We start from the raw sequence: 14,589 nt of genomic DNA, 5'->3' as shown, positions 1-14,589 counted from the left end.
ATTTTCAATATCAATTTAAAATAACTAAGAAACTAATAGTGGGAAGTGCAGCATTTAACAGTGCTTGCTTATAGATTCAAAGCTAACGTGTGATCAAGACGAAATCGACAAAAACTGACTACTTCGACTTTGACTAACGTAGACTATTTATGACAAATTAGATATTTTTACATTTTTCGACTGAGCGTATGAAAGGTTTTCTTTAATATGGACTTATTTGGACCGATGCTGATAGTGCTAGGGATGTGGACGAAAGACAACTTTCAAAGATAATAAAAACAATACTAGAATGAGGATTAACGAAAATGGATATAACAAACACATCGACTATCTAACAGATCATAGGCACACCAAAGATTACTGAATAACAGGACATAGCATAAATATGAACAATAACATTCTTTAAACCTTGACATGATAAAAAAAAAACAAATACAAAATCGACCATATGACAAAACCGAAACTTTCACACCTTCTACCGTAACCTTCTGAGTCAGTACGCAACAGTGTCTTACTGGACGACATGTTCCGTGCACGGCTGGTGAACTGCTTCTGAAGGATTACGTTCTCTATCCTATCCAAAGGCCTAGTGAACTGTCGTTGTCCGCGCAAACGCGAGACGCTTGTGCGCACAGTGATGGGAGAGGTTTCTACGTCCGTCGGCGTGCCGCTAGGAACCTTTCCGAAAAAAAAAATCAACTGCAAAATTTCAGATCGATCGGAAAAACTATATTTTAGCACCCACCATTCTTAGTTTTTCATACGATTTACTATGGGGAAATTTTACTCCTGCAAAGAAAAATCGCTGGGAGTCACCCCTAGATCCCTAAAAATAAGCCGACGAATGATTTCTTAAGAAAACTTCACTGGGAATCAGACCTCTGAAGACAGCAAATCGATGCAACGTTCATGAAAAAAAAAATATTTGGCCTCACCCGATCGATAAAATAACGAGATTTTATTATTTCAGGCCAAACATGTCTAAAGGTCCTATCTGCAGAAGAGAGGCTCTCTTTGGTTTCCCTCTCTTTCGTTAATATCTCAGCTGTTTATTTGTATTATGATTGTCTCCTTGCATTGAAGGATGATCAAAACAATCGTCTTTTGATTTGTACTGCAAAAATAATTAAAAAGTGTACCATTACACTGCAATAATTGAAAGAGAAAGTGAACAAAGAGAGCCTCTCAAATGCAGATAGGACCTATTGAAATGTTTGGCCTGATTTATTGTTATTCCTCACATGTTAAACAGCGTTTGCATGCCATTCGGTTTTAAGTCAAAAACTTTTTTCACATGCCTCAGATCGCTTTGCGGTCTTTGGAGGGTTGGTTCCTCGCAAAATTTCCAACAGAAATCAATCATTGATTTATTTTTAGGGGTTAAGGGGCAACCTGTGGCGATTTTTTTTTTTTTTGAAAAAGTGATTTTCCCCATACTAAATTGTATGAAAACTTAAAATGGCAGGCGCTAAAATATAGTTTCTCCGATCGATCTGAAATTTTGCACAGTTTATATGGGACAAAAATGAAACTCAATGTACAGGAGTAAAATGTCTTTTTATGTCCCACGCTTCTACTCATACTAAACGATCGAAAAATCTGATCGTTTAGTATGAGTAGGTGGTACTAACACTTTTACGCAGTAAATATAATGTCGTTTTCGGATTTGAACCTGGGTTAGAGCTGACCCTGACCCGCAATAAACGAACGAAAACGGATCCAGATCCGACCCGAGTCGAGTCAACATGTAAACAATGTGAAAATGCATCAAACTGTCAGTTGCACATTTTCATTAAATTACTCTTTTCAGCGCACACTTGAATGCTGAAATGCTATTTGGTGCACTTATTTAATAATGCACATACCATCAATGAAAGTTTTCTACCCTGTGAATGCCCAAAGAGATAGCAATTTTGATTTTCACGTTTTGTTTTGTTGGTTTGTTTACATCCATTTTGACAGATGGACCCCGCTCGGGTTGGATCGGAAAAAATCGGCAGAGCGAACCTCGCTCTGTTTGGGTCGGATCTGGAGCGGATCCAGATCCGACTCGATTGAATAACCGAACGTTTTGACAGCAGTTAGGGCGGATCCAGGGCGAAACTAGGTTCGCTCAAGGAATAAACGAAAACGACATAAGAGTTAGAATATGGCGTCCTTGGTAATAATTGTAGGAAAAACAATATTCTACAAGTTTGTCGAACATCACATTTTAATATTAGGCTTCTGAACTGAGTTATAGACAAATGAGTCAAATGATTGCCAGATGATCGAAAACATCTTTGGAAAAGCAACAATTTTAACAGAGCCATCATCGATTTGGGAAACTTATGGATGGTACATATTGCAATGTTATGTTTAACAGCAAAACAGAGCTGAAAAATATCAGACCTCTCACCTGACTGCTTGACCACCTTGAACCTAGTCGTGCATTCGGGTAATTATGACCCCATTTCATACGCTACGGCAGCTAAAGCGTGAAGAAGCTTAACTTTATTTACAATCACAGATCACTTTGTGATCTTCGAAAAAGTTTTTTTTTCGGCACCCTTTAGGCTATATTCAGTGAAGAGAATTGTCAGACAAAAGAGGCACAAAACAAGCAACAAAGAAGGTGCGACGATTAGTCTTTATCCCTACTGGTGACAGATAATGACATGATCTCGAATTTTTTTGTTGCAGACAAAACGGAAGCTGAATTTGTTGCGTACTTTTCAACTCGTGAATAATCAATTATTACTAACCCAAAGTCGAAACTGTTTGATGACAGAGCTTCACCAGAGTAGCAGTGTTTACCGACTCGAAGTTACCGTTCGAAAATCGCAATGCAAGGCTTAAAAATATCTAAACTCGTGGTGTACGATGTTGATCCCATTATTTTCAAGTTGGGACAAACTTATGTCGTATGGGTTGTTTTGTCGCAACAAATACAGGTTGCGACATTGTCATTATTGTTGCGCGATGGTTGAATTTTGATTCACTGGCTATATTTTATTATCATTGGTAACACGATTCATGTAAAATTTGACCTCCTTACGAGAAAAAAATCAGAAAATGGAAATTTTCCATTCAAATTTCAATCGCAATGAGAAGAGCGAGGGCTCAAATGCACCCAAATTGTAAGCAGCACTTTAGAAGGAAAAAGAGATTGGAGATTGAAAAAACTTTATTCGGTGTTTATGCGATTAAGGCCGGACGGGACGGTGGTTGAATTGTCCGCCATTGCTCTGTTGCTAGTAAGATGCAAATCTCAACTTCTACTTCATATTATTGACTAGAAATTTGATCGTTCATTTGCTCACTTGTGGTGCACAATCGACTAAAGTTTCAGCTACGTCAGTGCAGTGGAAATTGATATTTGCTTCTTCAAAATCGCGAGGCAAATTGTTAGAAAGAGAGGGAAGATAGGAAAAATTACACGTCGTCCCGTGCGGCCTTAAATTATATTTTTTCCATAAAACGTTGATACATCCTACTATATATGTACACCGCAGGAATCCGAAATTGTGTGATTTGATGAGTTCACTTTGGTCACGATTTGGTACTCTTGCATATATGGAGACTTTGATCATTCCTTTACTAATAAACTTACCCAACGTTTAAAGGCTATCGAAAAATCCACGATTTGATATATCGCTTTGACATTTATTTTGCTAACTTTTATACCGTGGGGTGCCCTAATTTCGCGCGGGTCCAAATTTCGCTCACTGATAATATTTAGAGAACATTATCATAGAACTAATCGTTGCATTGTCCAAATTTTACTTTAGATAGTATAGTTAAAGTGAAATTGGGGCAATGGGGCACGTTCGGTGTAGTACTAGCGTACTAGATTTGTAGTAATGAGCTGAATTTTTGAGTGTAGAATTAGCAACTACAGTAGACGTTCGGTCGGTGCAAACGGTTTAACTGCAATGCTTTTTAACTGCAAGTCCGGTAAGTGCAACAAATTTGCAGTTATCGCACCGCCAAACGTCAAAATGGTGCGCCATGTTAGCCCAAATGAACAGTCGGATCACGTTCACGGTTATTTTATGTCGATTGACAACTTGTTGACATTTGTCAGTCGTTGCAGTTATCGAATTTCCTTCGCTAAGTGAAACGTAAACATGTTGCAGTTATCGAACGTCTACTGTAGTTAAAATACACAAAAATAAAAACAAAAAAAAAATGAGCTGAATTTTTGTATGGTGAGAAGGTCAATTCTCCGTTTCTGCAATGAAATGGTGCAGAAAGCGTGGGTATTATGATTCCTTGCCTAATTTGATGCTGTTTGAGCAAAACTTAGGGTAACTATGTTGTTTATGTTGCAAGAAACGGAGAAAACAACAACATTGTTGCCCAAAGTTTTGCTCAAACAGCATCAAATTAGGCAAGGAATCATAATACCCACGCTTTTTGCACCATTTCATTGCAAAAACGGAGAATCGATCTTCTCACCATACTAAAATTCAGCTCATTACTACAAATCTAGTACATCACCGATCTGTCCTATTGCACAATTATTTTTATGATTATGATGTCTTAATATGATCAGTGAGCGAAATTTGGACCCGCGCGAAATTAGGGCACCCCACGGTAATTCCGCTATTTGATGTGCAGCTTCCATGGGTTTCAATCAATTTTACGTTTGACTACCGTTACCGTTACCGTTACCGCGGGACACCTGGAACCGATTCCGGTTGTCTCAAATATGGTATGAGATTATGTTTTTGTCAACTGTTCATCGGGTTACCTAAAAAGCTGAAAATTAATGTGATCTGAGGTAATTTTCTTGCTAACCGTTCGGCAAATTTTTGAGGAAGCCGCGATTTTATGCGTCGAATGCATGATCTTAGTTCACTTCTATATAATCACTTCCGATTGAACACCTGCAACCGATTCCGAAATACTATTACAAGTTCTAGTAGATGTGTCTTGAGTCTATTTTCTTGTTATGTTCATCAGATTATCAAAAACGCCGCCATGGTTTGGTTCCCTTCTATATTTTACCTCTTCCGGCGGGTTACTCGTCTCGTCACCAGTTCTGGAACACTACCGGTTCTCCCAAATATGGTCTGATTATTTGATGGGTAACTTTTTATCATGTTACTGAATAAGTCATTGATATGTCGCATGTATTCAGAGCCGTAGCGTGGTCCCATGGCGCCCTTGGCAAGCATCCAGACTGGCGCCCCACGTTAATTGAACATTGTTAGTTAAAAAAATGTAGTTATTCATTTTATTTTCAAAGTTTCTTTAGAAGATGGATTTTGGGAGTCGCTCAAACATTTTCCACAACGTTTTTCTCCTATACGAGCGAAAATACGAACACACTTTGCATTTCAAGAATCTCTCTAAGACCAGCACAATAATTAGAAATAACATTTCAGATTTCCAACATAAATGATGCAATAACTTCTTCAAGAAATCGTACAGTATTTTTTCTTTTCTGGATTTTTTGTTCAACCGAATTTTATTTTTCACTACTTAATTGAGTTTTGGAGGTAGGAATTCACAAACGATCTATGTTACCAATTTTCAGCGATTAGTTTAATTGGTTTTACCAAAATTTTACAAAAACTTTACAAAAGGTTGCTTTGGAAGTTAATTCAAAAATATTTCCAAGAAGATCAGTAAGAAAATATTCTGTAATCATTAGATGAACCATGGAAATGGAGGAATACCTGGAGAAATTTCTGCAAAAAATCTCTGTGAGTTTTTGTTGGAGTCTCTGGAAGAGTACATGCTGGAATCAATGAATGAAATTATGCAAGAATTTCTGGAGGAATTCTTGCAGATATATCCGGAGAAAAATCCAGGAGACATTTTAGCTAGTTCCCAATGGATTTCATGAAGAGAATTACAGGAATTCCTGGAGCAGTTTGTGAAGAAATACATAAAGGAAGAATTTGAAGAATTTGTGAAGGAATTCCTGAAAAAAGTTAAGAAACATTATTTCTCTGGAGTAATTTTCTCACAAAATCCTTGGAGAAATCTCTGAAGGAATTCCGCATTTCAAGCCTTACTTTACCAAACCCCGTATCAAACAAAATCCACGAACGGGGAAAATCGAAGGGGAAGTTCGCTGTTCCCATAGCAACTCATACATTGAGCATTTCAGAAGCGTGAAAAATCCGGTTATTTTTTTTCACAAATCATCCTCAAAGGTGAGTGATACAAGTAGTCTTTAAAGAAATTCAGCGCCTCATATGATAGTCTCTTTTTTGTGTACATATGTTACATACAGTGTTTGGTAGAGTTAGGCTTGATTTATGATTTTCTGGAGGAATTTATGAGGAAATTCATTAAGGGTTTTCAGGAATCTAGTAGAGAGAGCAGAGAATCTAGCAGAAATTTATTGAGCAATCTCTAGAGGACATGGGACAGTTTCTGAAGGCATCAATGCAAAATTTTCCAGGCGGTTTAAGAGATTGTTTCTTTGTACAGGAAATTATAGAAGGCTTTTGGAAGTAAACTTTGGTCGAATTTCTAATGAAAACTTTAGAAGATTTTCTAAAAGAAACAAATTTATGAAAGAGTTTTTGAAGGAATTCTCAGAAGGCATTTCTTAACAAATTCTTTGAGGCGCTTCTAAAGGAATCTCAGCAGGAGTTTCTGTAGGAATCCATGGAAGAATTATTGAGAAAATTTAATTAAGGGTTTGAAGTGAACCTTAAAGAATTTTTGCAAGAATCTCTTTAAAAATTTTGGAACTCCTCCTGGAGGAATTTCAGAAGGAATGTTCGAAAGGAATCTCCAGAAGAATTTTTGATTTGATATCATATATATAAAATCCCAGCGTTGTCTGTCTGTCTGTCCGTAACGCTTTGAAATGTTTCGTTGAAATGTTTCACCATAGTTGTATCAAAATTCTAAAAGGTGCGAGATTCTGGATGTTTTTTTGACTTTTTAGGAATAATAAGAAGAACTTTCTGGAATGTTCTGGAACATCAATATTCTAAAAATTCTAAGAACTTTCTGGAAGTTCAAGAAAATAAATAACGTTCTGGAATGCTCTAAAATATGGAACTTCTTAAATTTTCGAGAATCCCCTTGAAGTTTCTGGACGCTTCAGAAAGAAAAAAAAAAGAAGAACCTTCGGCAGCATTATGGAACATCTTTTTTTTGGCGTAACGTCCCAACTGGGACAAACCCTGCTTCTCAGCTTAATGTCTATGAGCTCAGTTATTAACTGAGAACTTCGGCTTCTAATAACCACTTCTAAGTTGTTAAACGTTTTAGAAGAGAACCTTCTAGAATGTTCTAGGGCATGGAACTTTATTATATTGGGGAAAGGTTATGGACGTTAGGGAACGAGCAAGGAACCAAAAAAGAACCTTCTAGAATGTTCTGGAACATAAAAATCCATTAAATTTCCAGAAACCTCCTGAAAGATACTGAACGTTACAAAAGTAAATCTGAGATATTCAGGATATCACACTTTCTCAAATATCGAAAACTGTCTGTGCGTTACTGAACGTTTCAATCAGAGAAAGGAGAAGAACCTTCTGGAATGTTCTGTACACTTTTCATTCTTAATTTCAAGAACTTTCTGGAAGTTAATGAAAGTCCTAGAAAGAAGTAAAGGGCCTTCACAAATGTTCTGGAACACCAAAATTCATTAAATTTCGAGACCTTTCTAGAGATTACTGAATCTTCAGAAAGAAGAATAATAATCTACGAAAATGTTCTAGATAATCAAAATTCTTGGAACTTTCGAGAAGCTACTGGACAAAAACAAGACAAAGACCTTCTGCAAACTTTTTTAAATTTACAAAAAGTGTCTGAGAGTTTGTAAACGTTCCAAAAAGAATGAAAAATACCCTTTAAGAAGGTTCTGGAACAACCAAATTCATAAAATGTTTGAGAAATTTCTGGAAGCTACTGAGCATTCCAAATGAAAATAGAAAAAATCTCTAGAATATTCTAGAAAAATCCAGGAGACATTTTAGCTAGTTCCCAATGGATTTCATGAAGAGAATTACAGGAATTCCTGGAGCAGTTTGTGAAGAAATACATAAAGGAAGAATTTGAAGAATTTGTGAAGGAATTCCTGAAAAAAGTTAAGAAACATTATTTCTCTGGAGTAATTTTCTCACAAAATCCTTGGAGAAATCTCTGAAGGAATTCCGCATTTCAAGCCTTACTTTACCAAACCCCGTATCAAACAAAATCCACGAACGGGGAAAATCGAAGGGGAAGTTCGCTGTTCCCATAGCAACTCATACATTGAGCATTTCAGAAGCGTGAAAAATCCGGTTATTTTTTTTCACAAATCATCCTCAAAGGTGAGTGATACAAGTAGTCTTTAAAGAAATTCAGCGCCTCATATGATAGTCTCTTTTTTGTGTACATATGTTACATACAGTGTTTGGTAGAGTTAGGCTTGATTTATGATTTTCTGGAGGAATTTATGAGGAAATTCATTAAGGGTTTTCAGGAATCTAGTAGAGAGAGCAGAGAATCTAGCAGAAATTTATTGAGCAATCTCTAGAGGACATGGGACAGTTTCTGAAGGCATCAATGCAAAATTTTCCAGGCGGTTTAAGAGATTGTTTCTTTGTACAGGAAATTATAGAAGGCTTTTGGAAGTAAACTTTGGTCGAATTTCTAATGAAAACTTTAGAAGATTTTCTAAAAGAAACAAATTTATGAAAGAGTTTTTGAAGGAATTCTCAGAAGGCATTTCTTAACAAATTCTTTGAGGCGCTTCTAAAGGAATCTCAGCAGGAGTTTCTGTAGGAATCCATGGAAGAATTATTGAGAAAATTTAATTAAGGGTTTGAAGTGAACCTTAAAGAATTTTTGCAAGAATCTCTTTAAAAATTTTGGAACTCCTCCTGGAGGAATTTCAGAAGGAATGTTCGAAAGGAATCTCCAGAAGAATTTTTGATTTGATATCATATATATAAAATCCCAGCGTTGTCTGTCTGTCTGTCCGTAACGCTTTGAAATGTTTCGTTGAAATGTTTCACCATAGTTGTATCAAAATTCTAAAAGGTGCGAGATTCTGGATGTTTTTTTGACTTTTTAGGAATAATAAGAAGAACTTTCTGGAATGTTCTGGAACATCAATATTCTAAAAATTCTAAGAACTTTCTGGAAGTTCAAGAAAATAAATAACGTTCTGGAATGCTCTAAAATATGGAACTTCTTAAATTTTCGAGAATCCCCTTGAAGTTTCTGGACGCTTCAGAAAGAAAAAAAAAAGAAGAACCTTCGGCAGCATTATGGAACATCTTTTTTTTGGCGTAACGTCCCAACTGGGACAAACCCTGCTTCTCAGCTTTAATGTCTATGAGCTCAGTTATTAACTGAGAACTTCGGCTTCTAATAACCACTTCTAAGTTGTTAAACGTTTTAGAAGAGAACCTTCTAGAATGTTCTAGGGCATGGAACTTTATTATATTGGGGAAAGGTTATGGACGTTAGGGAACGAGCAAGGAACCAAAAAAGAACCTTCTAGAATGTTCTGGAACATAAAAATCCATTAAATTTCCAGAAACCTCCTGAAAGATACTGAACGTTACAAAAGTAAATCTGAGATATTCAGGATATCACACTTTCTCAAATATCGAAAACTGTCTGTGCGTTACTGAACGTTTCAATCAGAGAAAGGAGAAGAACCTTCTGGAATGTTCTGTACACTTTTCATTCTTAATTTCAAGAACTTTCTGGAAGTTAATGAAAGTCCTAGAAAGAAGTAAAGGGCCTTCACAAATGTTCTGGAACACCAAAATTCATTAAATTTCGAGACCTTTCTAGAGATTACTGAATCTTCAGAAAGAAGAATAATAATCTACGAAAATGTTCTAGATAATCAAAATTCTTGGAACTTTCGAGAAGCTACTGGACAAAAACAAGACAAAGACCTTCTGCAAACTTTTTTAAATTTACAAAAAGTGTCTGAGAGTTTGTAAACGTTCCAAAAAGAATGAAAAATACCCTTTAAGAAGGTTCTGGAACAACCAAATTCATAAAATGTTTGAGAAATTTCTGGAAGCTACTGAGCATTCCAAATGAAAATAGAAAAAATCTCTAGAATATTCTGGAACATTAAACTTTCCAGGTACTTTCCAGAATTTACTGAATGTTTCAGAAAGAACAAGAAAACTAACCTTCTGGAATTTTCTGGAACAATTTTTTAATGCCGATTATGATCAGGGAGTTTGTCAACGTTTAAGAAAAAAAAATGTCAAATGGACCTTCTGAAAAGTTCTGGAAAGTCATTCATTCATTAAATTTTGAAAACTTTCTGGAGATTTTTTTTTTTGAGAACTTTTTGGAGATTACCAAACGTTCAAGAGAGAAGCATTCTGGAGAGAGATTCTGGAATGTTCTCGAAAACAGTTTCATTGAAAAAGTGTAACTGGAATTTTAAAAACAATCTTTTTCTAGCTAACGTGGCTAGCCACGTCGGGTCAGCTAGTTTTTAAGAATCCCCGAAGGAGTTTCTATGAAAGTTTCTTAAGAAGTTTTTCAAAGAAATCCTGAAAGAATTTTTGGGAAGTTCTGACAGACTTTTCGGAAAAAAACAGCAAAAAAATTAAAATAATTACCTGATAAAAAAAGAAATTCCTGGATTTGTTTCGAGGAAACAAAAAAAACTCACTGATAGTTTTTTAGTAAAAACGACTTGAATAATTTCTCCTACATCTACGAGAGATTAAATCCAAATAAACATTTACAGGACGTTATGTCCAGATCATCTGAATATTTTCCATTCAAAATACTTTTAGTGGACATTGTAACATATATCAATGAATTCGAAGAAACTCTCAGAAGTAATTTCTAGACATTACCCAGTAAGAATATTTTGAAAGTTTCAAAAAGAAGCTTCCACTAGAATTTCGAAAGCATATTGATATTGCTCCCTTCTGGGTAGAGTCTCTCTAAACAAAAAACAAAAAATTATGTTGCTTTGCACATAAAAAAACTCAAATAGTTTTTGCCTTAGGCCTTTTCGGCGCCTCTCTGAAGCTGGCGCCCTTGGCGGGGGCCAACCTGGCCAACCGCACGCTACGGCTCTGCATGTATTGGTTCTCTTTTAAATTTGAATATTTCTGGCGGGACACCCGCAATCGTTTCCGTAACACACTGATATGGCTTGCGTCTATTTTCTTCCAACTGTTCATCATGTTTCCTAAAAAGCCGTGATTCGAGGTATCGCATGCATGGGTTTGGTTTTATTTCCGGCTCGGAATCGGTTGCGGAACACTGCCGGTAGTCTCTTAAATAGTCTGAGCCTATTTGCTTGTTAACGTTTATTAGGTTATCAAAAAAGCCGCGCTTCATTGTGTCGCATGCATGGGTTTGGTTTAATTTTAAACTTGGTCGCTGTTGTTTTAAAAGTTTTGTTCACTATATAAACGGCCACTCCCAGCGGGATACTCGGAGCCGGTTCCGGAACGCTACCGGTTCAGATATGGTCTGAGTCTTTATTTTATGCCAACCTTTCATTATCAAAAAAGCCGCGCTTTAATGTCACATGCATGGATTTGGTTCACTTTAATATTTGGCCACTTCCGGCGAGACACCCAGGACCGGTTCCGAAACACTATCGGTTCAGATATGGTCTGAGGCGCTATTTTCATGCTAACTGTTCATCAGGTTATCGACAATGTCGCAGTTTGATGTGCCGCATGCATGGGGTTCGATCTTTTTTTATATTTGGCCACTTTTAGCGGGACATCCGGAATCGGTTCCGGAACACTACCGGTTCAGATATGGCCTGAGTATTTCTTATGCCATTAGGTTATCAAACGAGTCGCGATTTGATATGGCGCATGCATGGATTTGGTTCACTTTTTTATTTGGCCACTTCCAGCGGGACATACGGAACCGGTTCCGGAACACTACCGGTTCAGATGTCCCAGGTTCAGATATGGTCTGAAACAGTATTCTTGCTAACTGTTCATAAGGTTATCGAAATTGCCGCAATTAGCTCAAGTGAAAATTGAACATTTTGACAATTAATTTTATGATTATTGAGCAAAATTTGGACCCGCGTGAAATTAGGGCACCCCACGGTATCAGTTCATAATGCAAGAACGTCAAAGTACTTTGAAGTTTCTAAGTTTTTTTTTTTTTTTTTAATTTACGAATTAGGTACCAGAAACATAGAATATCCTAATTGGAAGTCTGCCCAAAACGCGACTTCATTTTATAGAGCGAAGATGCGACATGTCCAATCCACATGGTTCCATGTGTACCCTCTGGAACCGCCTCTGGTGGTTGTGTATGTGCAGAATGGTGTGCGCGCGCGGTGTGGTTTCGAAGAGCGCTTGGTGGGCTGGCTGGTTTGGGGGAGGCCAACGAAGAATAGGTAGAGTGCGGAATCGTCGGGACGTGACAGTACACACAGAGAGCACCAGCAGCGCGAGTGAGCTGAAGACGAACGGACAACAGACGGGTGTTGGTTGGTGTAGCGCTCCAGTAACTCGGTGGAGCCAGAAAGAAACAAGTCGATGGAAATTTGCCAGCCTACCTACTACTACTACGGTCGTCGGTGTAGTTTCCAAGTAGCAACGCATTTTTCCGGAAGTTTTTCAGGTGCCAATCGACGGCCAGTCAGTCGGTGAAATTGGCGTCGATGAACGCGATTTGCGGTTTAGTTTCGTTCGGTTAGCCGTGAAGGAAGATTCAAAGTGGTTGATGGCAGTGAAAATTCGTCGTTGAACCATAAAGGGGAAAAGCTGGTAAAGCTAATGTGTGTGATGTGCGAATAATACAACAATAGTGAAGAAACGTTTCAGGTTCTGGACGGATGTCTGGCGTCCGAAGATTCACCGTGTGGAATGCGGATTGTGAAGAGGCCAAAGTGAAAATACCTAGCATAAATTTTCCAACTGAAGTGTGGGTATGGTTTACAGTGACCGGCAAAATAAAAGATCCACCATGTAGTGACATACAGTTTTCAGACAAAACATATATGCAAAAATGGTACGATAAATCGATAAACGATAAATGTTTTTCAAAGATTTTGCGTAGTATTACTAATCTCTGTTTTAAAAAAGTTTAGGTTTTGTGATATGTAAAACTTGGTGTTTTTATTTTACATTTGGAATTGTTTTTTTAAAGTGAGTTTTGTCTATTTTAGAGTTATAAGATGTTGGGTATCCTAAGTAACATCTTCCTTATGTTTCAAACATCGATTATAAACAGGAATCAATGTCATAAACCAACATTAACACGATAATGTGGCTTACAAATTGTATTTGATGCATTTTTTAAACTCTAAACATTGTTTTAAACAAATTATCAAAACAACGTGCATTTATTAATCGGAAAGTTGTATCATATGTTCATGTGCAGGTATTACATGATGGAATATCTATTTCGCCGGTCACTGTAGCTGGGCAGAGAGGTTCTTGGCTCCACCGTTGAAAAGCGAAGAAGAAAGCGAGCAGTAGGCAGGCACTGCAGCTTCGGGAGTGGATTGATTTTTTGTGTTTCATTCAATTTTCAGTCAGTGTTTTCGCTCGCCCTGCTCTGGTGCGCGTGTTTCTAGCCAGGAGGTTGTACAATATGCTCGCTCACGGATTATATGCTGGTTTGGCAATAATATTTCCTCGGCGATGCAGATAGCACAGCGGAGTGTTTGATTACGAAATTATTCCCATCCATCAGTGGCTAGCGAGCAGAATGTTTTTTTTTCGAACTCAAACAACCTCATATTACACCTATCTTCCTACCTCTAGTCGGCAGACAAAATAATAACAAATCGAGACAGTCGGGCGTGTGTGTGTTAGCACCAATCCGAAGCGGAAATCCGGACGGTTGCGTCGGTCGATCGATGACGGATGACATGCGAACTAACATAAGGATGTTTTTCGTCAATAATTTGTATTTGCTGTGATGTTCATTGGTGTTTCTTCCGGGTATTTCTCCAGGACGTCAATGTGGGTATTCTTCTAGGAACTTCCTTCCGACAATTCTTACACAATTTTTACCCTAGACTTCCATTCAAGAATTTAATCTTTCACTTTCATTACGAAAACTGCAATATTGAATTCCTTCAGTAGCTCTTGTAAAGGATTCCTTGTATACCTGCTGTAGATTCCTCAATGGATTTCTTCTGAGAAATTCTTTAGGAAATAATTCAAACATTCCTTCAGGGAGCTCAAGAGTTTACTGTATCAGAAATTTATGGAACACTAAGGCCTGTACTCGAAAAAAAAATGTATCACAGAAAATAGTGTATAACTTTTGATTGAACGCATCCAATCAGCCTGATTTTTTAAACAGTTACTGTATAGTATGTGTAGATGATGCCATGAAAATTTCATAAAAATCGGCGAAAATTTCATAAAAATAGGCAAAGATAACTCGGACGCAAAAAATAATATTTTTTTTAATTTTGTGCGAACGAAGATTGAAAAAATAATAATTCATTTTTTACTCTTTTAGCCCTAGAGCCGGAAATTCTCAACCGTTTTCGATGATTTTTTTTCTGTAGGTAAAATATGTACCGTAATCCGGGGTATCATTGATCAGCGGGGTAACATTGATCGGCTTGACCCACCTCATGAAATGTCCAAACAAGCATTTTACATTGAATCAGTTCCTGCTATGGAAAGGTATATCGTAATCTGCTATCATTTAGCT

At 37.2% G+C, this 14,589-nt stretch overlaps 1 protein-coding gene across 1 annotated transcript in view; it reads left to right on the top strand.

Annotated features, from left to right (window-relative positions):
• The window catches only part of LOC109430601 (triple functional domain protein), a gene marked incomplete in the record, with an annotated part of 231,873 nt that overhangs the window by 2,053 nt on the left and 215,231 nt on the right, over positions 1-14,589 (top strand). Inside the window, 1 exon segment of the mRNA XM_062852125.1 lies at positions 12,527-12,837.

Source organism: Aedes albopictus, chromosome 2 (assembly GCF_035046485.1).
Source record: "Aedes albopictus strain Foshan chromosome 2, AalbF5, whole genome shotgun sequence".
NCBI classification, from domain to species: domain Eukaryota; kingdom Metazoa; phylum Arthropoda; class Insecta; order Diptera; family Culicidae; genus Aedes; species Aedes albopictus.
This window is presented reverse-complemented; position numbering and strand designations above follow the sequence as displayed.